The sequence below is a fragment of the Talpa occidentalis genome, unplaced genomic scaffold, assembly GCF_014898055.3.
Source record: "Talpa occidentalis isolate TD23 unplaced genomic scaffold, MPIMG_talOcc4v2.1 talOcc4.18, whole genome shotgun sequence".
Classification (NCBI taxonomy): Eukaryota; Metazoa; Chordata; class Mammalia; order Eulipotyphla; family Talpidae; genus Talpa; species Talpa occidentalis.
Window position 1 is genome coordinate 17,169,706 of NW_023601851.1, and position 8,533 is coordinate 17,178,238.

The window sequence follows — 8,533 nt, forward strand, 5'->3', positions numbered from 1 at the left end:
TACTCTACTACTTTACTAAACTGATTGATTAGTTTAATTACTTTTTCTGTGGAGTTTTTGGGTTCTCTATGTATAGTGTCATATCATCTGCAAATAGTGATCGTTTGACTTTCTTCTTTTCCTATTTGGATTCCTTGTATGTCTTTTTCCTGTCCTTGCTCTGGCTAGGACTTCCAGTATTATGTTGAAAAGCAGTGGTGAGAGTGGATATCCTTGTCTTGTTCCAGATCTTAATGGAATTGCTTTCAACTTTTCACCATTGAGAATGATACTGGCTGTTGGCTTGTCATAGATGGCCTTTATGATGTTGAGGTATGTTCCTTGCATCCCGAGAATTTCAAGGGCCTTTATCATAAATGGGTGTTGTACTTTGTCAAAAGCTTTCTCAGCATCTATTGATATTATCATATGTTTTTATGTTTCTTTTTGCTGATGTGTTGGAATACATTGATTGATTTGCAGATGTTGAACCATCCTTGTGTCCCCAGAATAAATGCTACTTGGTTGTGGTGAATTATCTTATGGATACACTGTTGGATTGTGATAGCTAAGATTTTATTAAAGATTTTTGAATCAGTGTTCATTAGACAGATTGGTCTGTAGTTTTCGTTTTTGTGTTGTCCTTGTTTGTTTTGGTATTAGTGTAATGTTGGCTTCATAGAACATGTTTGGTATTATCCCTACCTTCTTGATTTTTTTTTTGGCATAAAACATCAGAAATTCATTGTCTCATACTTCTGGAGGCCAGAAGTCCAAATTAAGGTGATAACAAAGCCATGTTCTCTGTCATGCTCTGGAAAGGAACTGCTTCTTGCCTTTCTCATAGCTTTAGGTAGCCTCAACCTCCTGTTGGCTTGTAGGTACATCTCTCTAGTCACATTGCTGCCTTCTCCCTCTGATATCATATCATCGTCCTCTGTGTGCATCTGTCTCTGTGTTCAGATTTTTTTAATAAAGACATGTGGATTAAGTCCACCTAATGCCTATTTTAGCTTGAGAATCTCTATAAAGATCATATTTCCCATAAGGACATATTCTGAGGTACTGGGGATTAGGACTCTAACATATCTTCTTTTTTTCACATTTGATATGCATTTATTTTATTTTTTATTTTTTAATTTTATTTTTATATTCCCCATACAATTGCAACCCCCTTATTTTGACCCCAATCCTCCTTTCCCCGCCCCCCAACCCTCATAGATTGTCTCCGGTTCATAGTTGTTGGTTGCTTTTGTTTTTTACTTGACCTACTAAACATAGAGCTACCATATGATCCAGCAATTCCACTCTAGGTATTTACCAAAGGACATGGAAACATCAATTCCAAAGAGCACCTGCACCCCTATGTTTATGGCAGCACTGTTACAATAGCTAAGCTATGGAAACAACCCAGATGCCCAAAAATACATGACTGGATCAAGACCATGTGGTACATATATACAATGGAATATTACTCAGCATTCAACTAAGATAAACACATGCAATTTGCAGCAACATGGATGGCACTGGAAGGGATCATGCTCAGCGAAATAAGCCAGAAAGAAAAAGAAAAATACCGGATGGTCTCACTCATAGCAGGAATCTAGAAAACTTAAATAAGGGACCAGGAAAAAGAATAACTATAAGAAAGTAAACACATTATCAATTTTTTGAAAGAATTTAGAAGGATAGGCACTAATTTATTCTGAATGTTTGGTAGAATTAATTTGAAAATCCATCTGGTCCTGGGCTTTTGTTTTTGGGAAGAGTTTAAATTATCATTTCAATTTCACTGCTTGAAATTGGATTGTTTAGTAGTTCTATTTCTTCTTTAGCTAGCTTTGGGTGACTGCAGAGTTGTAGCAATTTATCCATCTCTTCTAGATTGTTGAGTTTGTTTGTGTATAACTGTTCATATTAGTTTCTGATTATTCTTTTGATTTCTGCTGTGTCTGTTGGGATTTCTCCTTTTGCATTTATGATCCTATTTATTTGTGCTTTCTCCCATTTTTCCTTTGTGAGCCTGGCTAGGGGTTTGTCTATTTCAATTATTTTTTTTTTTTAAGAACCAACTTTTGGTTTCATTGATCTTTTTTTTTTCATTTCTATTTCATTTATTTCTGTTTTGATTTTTAGTATTTCCTTTCTTCTACTGTTTTAGGGTTTTTTGTTTTTCTTTTTCTAGTTCTTTAAGATGTGTGATTAGGTTGTTTCTTTGAGTTATTTCTTGTTTTTTATGTGAGCCTGTATTGCTGTATATTTTCCTCTTATTACTGCTTTTGCTGTCTCCCACACATTTAGGAAATCGGTGTCCTCCTTGTCATTCAACTCAAAGTATTTTTTTTAATTTCTTCTTTGATCTCCTCATTAGTCCAGTGGTCTTCCAGTAGTGTGGGTTCAATTTCCGTGATGTAGAAGGGTTTCTTGCCTTCTTTTTATGGTTTATTTCTAGTTTGATTCCTTCATGGTCAGAGAAGATGTTTGGTATGATTTCAATCTTGGTGTATCTGTGGATGTTTGTCTTGTGTCCCAGTATGTGATCCATCCTGGAGAATGATTTGTGTGCACCTGAGAAAAATGTATACTCAGATTTTTTGGGTTTAGTGTTCTATAGGTGCCTGTTAAGCACATGAGCTCTAGATCCTTACATAGAGCTTTAGTGTCCTTACTTATTTTTTGTCTCGTTGATCTATCCATTGTTGATAGTGGTGTGTTGAAGTCTCCTACTATATACATGTTTTCTCTGATGTTGGTTTTCAGAGATGATAATAGTTGTCTGATATATTTTGGTGCCCCTTCATTTGGTGAGTATATGTTAATGAGTGATTTCTTCTTGAAGTATTGTCCACTTGATCATGATTTAGAGACCGTCAGGTTCTTTTTTTTTTACCTTTTGGGTTTGAAATCTATTTTATCTTATATAAGTATTGCTGTTCGTACCTTCTTTTTTGGTCCGTTTGCTTATAGGATTGTTTTCCATAATTTTATTTTCAGTCTATTTTTTTTTTCTAGAGGCATGTTTTATTTATTTATTGTTTGTTTTTTTTTTGTTTGTTTGTTTGTTTGTTTATACATGCAATGGGTACATTCAGAAGCACAGGAGGGTGAGAGAATTCACCAGAGCCAGAGCGGTGAGCAGAGCAGGCAGAAGGACTGAAGTACACTGCTGAGGGAGCAGCAGGAGGCAGGAGTGGTCTGCGTGCCATGTGGGACCCTCCTCTGGTGGCCGGGGAGCAGCCAGGGATCGAACCGGCGCCACAGAGGCTGTGGGCAGCTTTGCAACACAGCGCTCAACCGCTGCGCCACCGGGTAGTCCCACTTTCAGTCTATTTTTATCTTTTGTAGTTAAATGTGTTTCCTGGAGACAGCAAAAGGTTGGATCTTGTTTCTTAATCCAGCCTGTGACTCTGTGTATTTTTATTGAAGAGTTTAGTCAATTTACATTTAGAGTTAATATTGATATGTTAGTGTCTGTATTACCATTTTGTTTGTTTTTTCTCTGGTTTTATTTATTTTTTAAATAATTTTTTTGGTCTTGTTTCATTCTTATTCATCCCTCTGTTGGTTCTGGCTTTCGGACTCCTTGTAGTATTTTTTGGAGTGGGGGTTTAGAGTTTCGGTCTGTCTGAGAAGATTTTTATTCTTTCTTCATAGAGGAAGGAAAGCTTTGCAGGATAGAGTATCCTTGGTTGGCATTTGTTGTCTTGGAGCCTGTTGACTATGTCCCTCCACTCTCTTCTTGCCCATGGTGTTTCTTCAGAAATGTCTGATGTCAGCCTTATGGGTTTCCTTTGTACGTTATCTGTTTCTTCCCTCTTGTCAGTGTCATTATTTTTATCTTGTCTCAGATTCTTGGGAGCGTTACTATTATGTCTTGCTGATTTTTTCTTTCACCGTGGAAGTTTGGTGTTTTTTTGCTTTTTCTACATCTATTTCAACTCCTTCTTCACATTTTGGAAGTTCTCTTCAATTGTTTCCTTGAATATTTTCTCTGTTCTTATGTCTATCTTCTCCCTTTCTGGGATTCCTATAACTCTTATATTTCCTTTCCTCATGGAGTCATATAGTTCCCGAAGTCTTTCTTCAGTCTTTTTCCTTAGTACTTCTCTTTCCTTTTCTGTTTTGAATCTTTTTTTATTTCTGGGTCTTCGAGAGTGCTTATTCATTCTTCCATTTCATCTATTCTGCTTTTACTGCTTTTCCGGAGTTCTTTAGCTCTTCCATTAATCCTTTGATTTCCTGCATTTCTTTCACTTCCCTCTTTAGGGACTCAATTTCATTCTTCTGATCATTGATTATTTTTCCTTTATCATTGTTTTATTACTTCTTTCAGTTTTTAATCATGGCAATTTTAAATTCTATATCTGGAAGGCTCAGAAGTTCTCCCAAGTCACTGTTGTTGCAATCTGGTGGGTGATTTTCTTTATTCAGTGCATCTTTTCCCTGAGGACTTGCTTGGTTGCTTGTAGTTTTTCTTCTCCCTGCTGCTTGTTTTCTAATTTGTCCTATGCATTGGGACACTGTGTCACTGGTACTGGCTGGCATTTTTTGGCCTGCTCTTTCTGGGATGTCGAAAACTGTGGTCCAGTCAAGTCAAAAACTGTTATACCAGAAGTCCAGTAGGGCAGTGGTACTATGAATATGTTAGTGGTTGCTGTCACAGAAAATCTCCTCCTTTGGTATTTGTTTAATTCCAGAGGTGGGTCTTGCAGTCCCACAGACTGCCCTGGCCTTGGCTGGATCACCCACTTGGCTCCAAATCACTGGATCCCCCACCTGGGCTCTGACTGCCTGCCAGACAGGGGCCTGGCTTGTGGGGCTTTTCGGCTCACCTCTGGCTGTGGGGGCAGCACTTTCCCAGTTCCACATAGTCTAGGTGGATTCTGGACGCAAAGATACCTGGTCTAAAATGGCGAGTCAAGAGGGCATTTCCCTGAGCCCATGGTCTAGAAATTAAGAGTTTTAATTCATACAACCTTGAGACATTTCATATTTTATTAAGGTTAATATTTTAATTATGTTGTACAAAGATGGCAAAAATGTTGGCAATGAATAGTCTCAGTATATGTTTATAATGGTCTGATTGAGCTTCTTAATTCAATACATATATTACATTCTTATTATATCCCATAAATTTCATTGACGGGTAAATTATAACAGTATCAACAATTAATTTTAACAAAGTTATTTATCGACAGAAAACATAAATGTGCCAATCATTTGAACAGTTTATAGTATAGCAAGTTGTCAGATCTGAAGTTCAAAGATCAAGATTCTGCCACCTCTTCTACTGTCCCTGGCTGGTCTCCAGATTTCCCTTGTTCCACATGGGACTCTCCTGGGCTGGAGGCAAGGTCAGCCTGACTCACTCCTCACAGGGGAAACTGTTTGAGATTGACCAAATATCTAGTATCCAATTGGAACTACATTTTATCATGAAATATTTGGTGCGAACTTTTCAAAGATCAAGCATCACAGACAGGAAAGCAAAGGTCGATGCAGTCAGCTGAGAGGAGCTGAGGCCAGACAACAGCCACACCCACAGGCATTTCACTTCCCCAAATTATATCTTCTTCAAATCCTTTGCATCTTTATGTCTACACTAAATAATAGTATTATTTTATTGTACACTAATCTGATGACCTTTCTCGTTAGAATATGTCCATAGAAACGCAGACACTCTGGTAAGAATCCTATGAGGTGCCCACAGGACTTGTCCCCAAATTCCCAGACACCCAGGTAATTAAATAGATGGGGACAATAGTGTGGGGTGATGCTGTGGTGCCATTCCTCAGTGATTTCTGGAAATATTAGAATTGATGTAGGTTACTCTTTTAATTTTGCTTTTATAAATATAACTTGTTAATTTCTCTTATTTGTTCCCAAAAATTCCTATGCTTTACATTTTTGTAATATTTTAAATATTATTTAAAATACTTTAATGTTTAAAAATTTTAAATATTGATGGGTAAATTATAACAGAATCAAAATTAATGTTAGCAAATTTATTTATCGACAGAAAACATAAAATGACCAATCATTTGAGCACTAAATAATTTAGCAATTTTTCAGCCCAGAAGTTCAAAGATCAGGATTCTGCCACCTCTACTACAGTCCCTGCCTGATCTCCAAATTTCAATATTTAATATTGGGGATATTTTAAAATTTTTTCTAAAATATATAAAACTTTATTTAAAAATTTTATTTAAAAGTTTATTTAAAATTTTATTATATAAAATACTAATATTATCTAAAATATTATCTAAATTTTTTGAACTTATTATTTAAAATATTGTTGTAATATTTTAGTAATCATACTGCACAGGAAAATAACATTCTTATTTCTAAGTGCGTTTATGGTAAATGCCGGCGGCACCCACACCAATGATTCCAGGAGGATCTCTACCACGTCGTCACTTTTGGTCTTTATTGATAGTACATGGTGACTATTCAGATTCTAAATTGTACCCTAAGGCCTTGTTTATGCTATGAAGGACTCACTCACTAAGTATTGGGGCCTCGGCCCCAACAGTGGCCCCTGGTCCCATAAGTGACAGAGAGGGTCAGTGACATTAGAGGGGAAGCCACCTTAGAGACTGGAGATGCTGCCCCAGTGAGAGAACTGCTGACAACTGAGATGAAGCCCAACCATCTCCTTTCTCAGCTGGGACCTAAAGAAATGGAGACCAGCAAAGAGTGGTTGGAAGTTCAGTTCCCTCCAGTATACACAGAATATCAAAGTGCACATAAGGGTTAAAAAGAGGAACAATCAATGCTAATAGAGCATATGAGCAGCAGACTATCCTGGCCATCTGAGACACAAGGTAACGTGAGGATATATGTTGCTTATATAATTGTAAAAACATAAAAGGCAGTATAATGTGAAAATTTAAAATAAGTCTCTCATAAAGGGGACATGAAGTCATCTTCTCTATTACATTTTGGTGAGTCTCCTCTTCATCAGCCCCCCCACAGTGGACTTCATGGCTTCATTCCTCAGACTGTATATGACGGGATTAAAGGTGGGGGGCACCATCATGTAGAACATAGAAATGAACAGGTCAGACATGGACAGGGTCCCTGAGGTTGGCTTCAGATGAGCAAAGAATCCAGTGAAGAGAAACAGCACCACAACCAGCAGGTGGGGAAGGCAGGTTGAGTAGACTTTGGCCTTCCCTTCTGTGGATGGGATATTCCTGACAGCAGAGAAGATGTGGACATAGGAAATGATGATGAAAGTAAAACAGCACAAATCCGTCACTGCACTGATGATAATAGGGACAAGTTCACACATTAAATTTTCTGAGCAGGAAATAGCTAATAAATGGGAGATGTCACAGAAAAACTGGTGGACCACGTTGGACCCACAGTAGGACAAAGAGAAGTTTCCAGCTATTAGCATGACAGAGATGATGCCCCCAACCAGCCAGGACACAGCTGTCAGCTGCACATACCTGTCCCTACTCATGAGGACCTCATAGTGCAGGGGGTGGCAGATTGCAGCATAGCGGTCAAGGCTCATCACCGTGAGCAGATGAAGCTCTGCACCTCCTGACATAATCACCATGAAGTCCTGGACGACACAGCCTGGGAAGGAGATGGATCTGCTGTGCCTCAGAGAGTTGGCAATGGACTTGGGGACCGTGGCTGAGAGGAGGCAGAGGTCCATGAAAGACAGACTCCTCAGGAAGAAGTACATGGGGGGTGTGGATGTTCTGGTCCAGGGTGGTGATGAGGACGATGAGCCCGTTCCCCAGCAGGGCACACAGGTAGACCAGGGAGAAGAGCAGTGGGTGCAAGAAGCCCATGGTCCCCTGGGTGGGGAACCCCAGGAGGACGAATTCTGTCACGACGGTGAGATTGTTCACCCTTGGAGCCATCATCTGTGTAATAAATGTGGAGAGGAAAAAATCAGCACCATCCCATTTCCGCACACTGAATATAACTGGGCTTCTCATATGACAATCACACTAGCTTCTCAGCACCCACACCCCTGGTGCTCCTGTGTCTCTACCTCTAGTCATTCTCTGAGGACTGTGTGCTGACAAACTACTATATTTCCAGTTCTTCTGAAAGAGATTTGTGACATTGTCCAAAAAGCTCATGTTAGAAACACTGAGATTGGACACTTCCCCTTCCCCTCAGAAACCGCCAGACTGTCCTCCCACATCTCTCCATAGCCTGCCCAGCATCGCTGTTATTCCTGTTGCTCCCACACCCTCAGACCCTCAGGATCCCGGCTCAGGCATGTCCAGAGCTGACGCCACATCTGAGGAGGAAACTCACTGAACCTCCACCCTCTACCTAGAAACCATCAATCCATGCCCTGCCCTCAAGACACTCACTGTAGAGACCTCCAAAATCTGCACTCGTAGACACTCAGCAGCCATGTGGGTCTGCTAGACTTAAAGGGCCTGATGGGCCGCCATCTTGGGTGCATGGAACTCTGCCCTCCAATACAAGGTCAGGACAGCATGGTAATTTATGCGACCTAAGAGAGTGGAGGATACCAGACCCCGCAGACTCCATTGAAATTAAGCAAGACCAGGAGCTG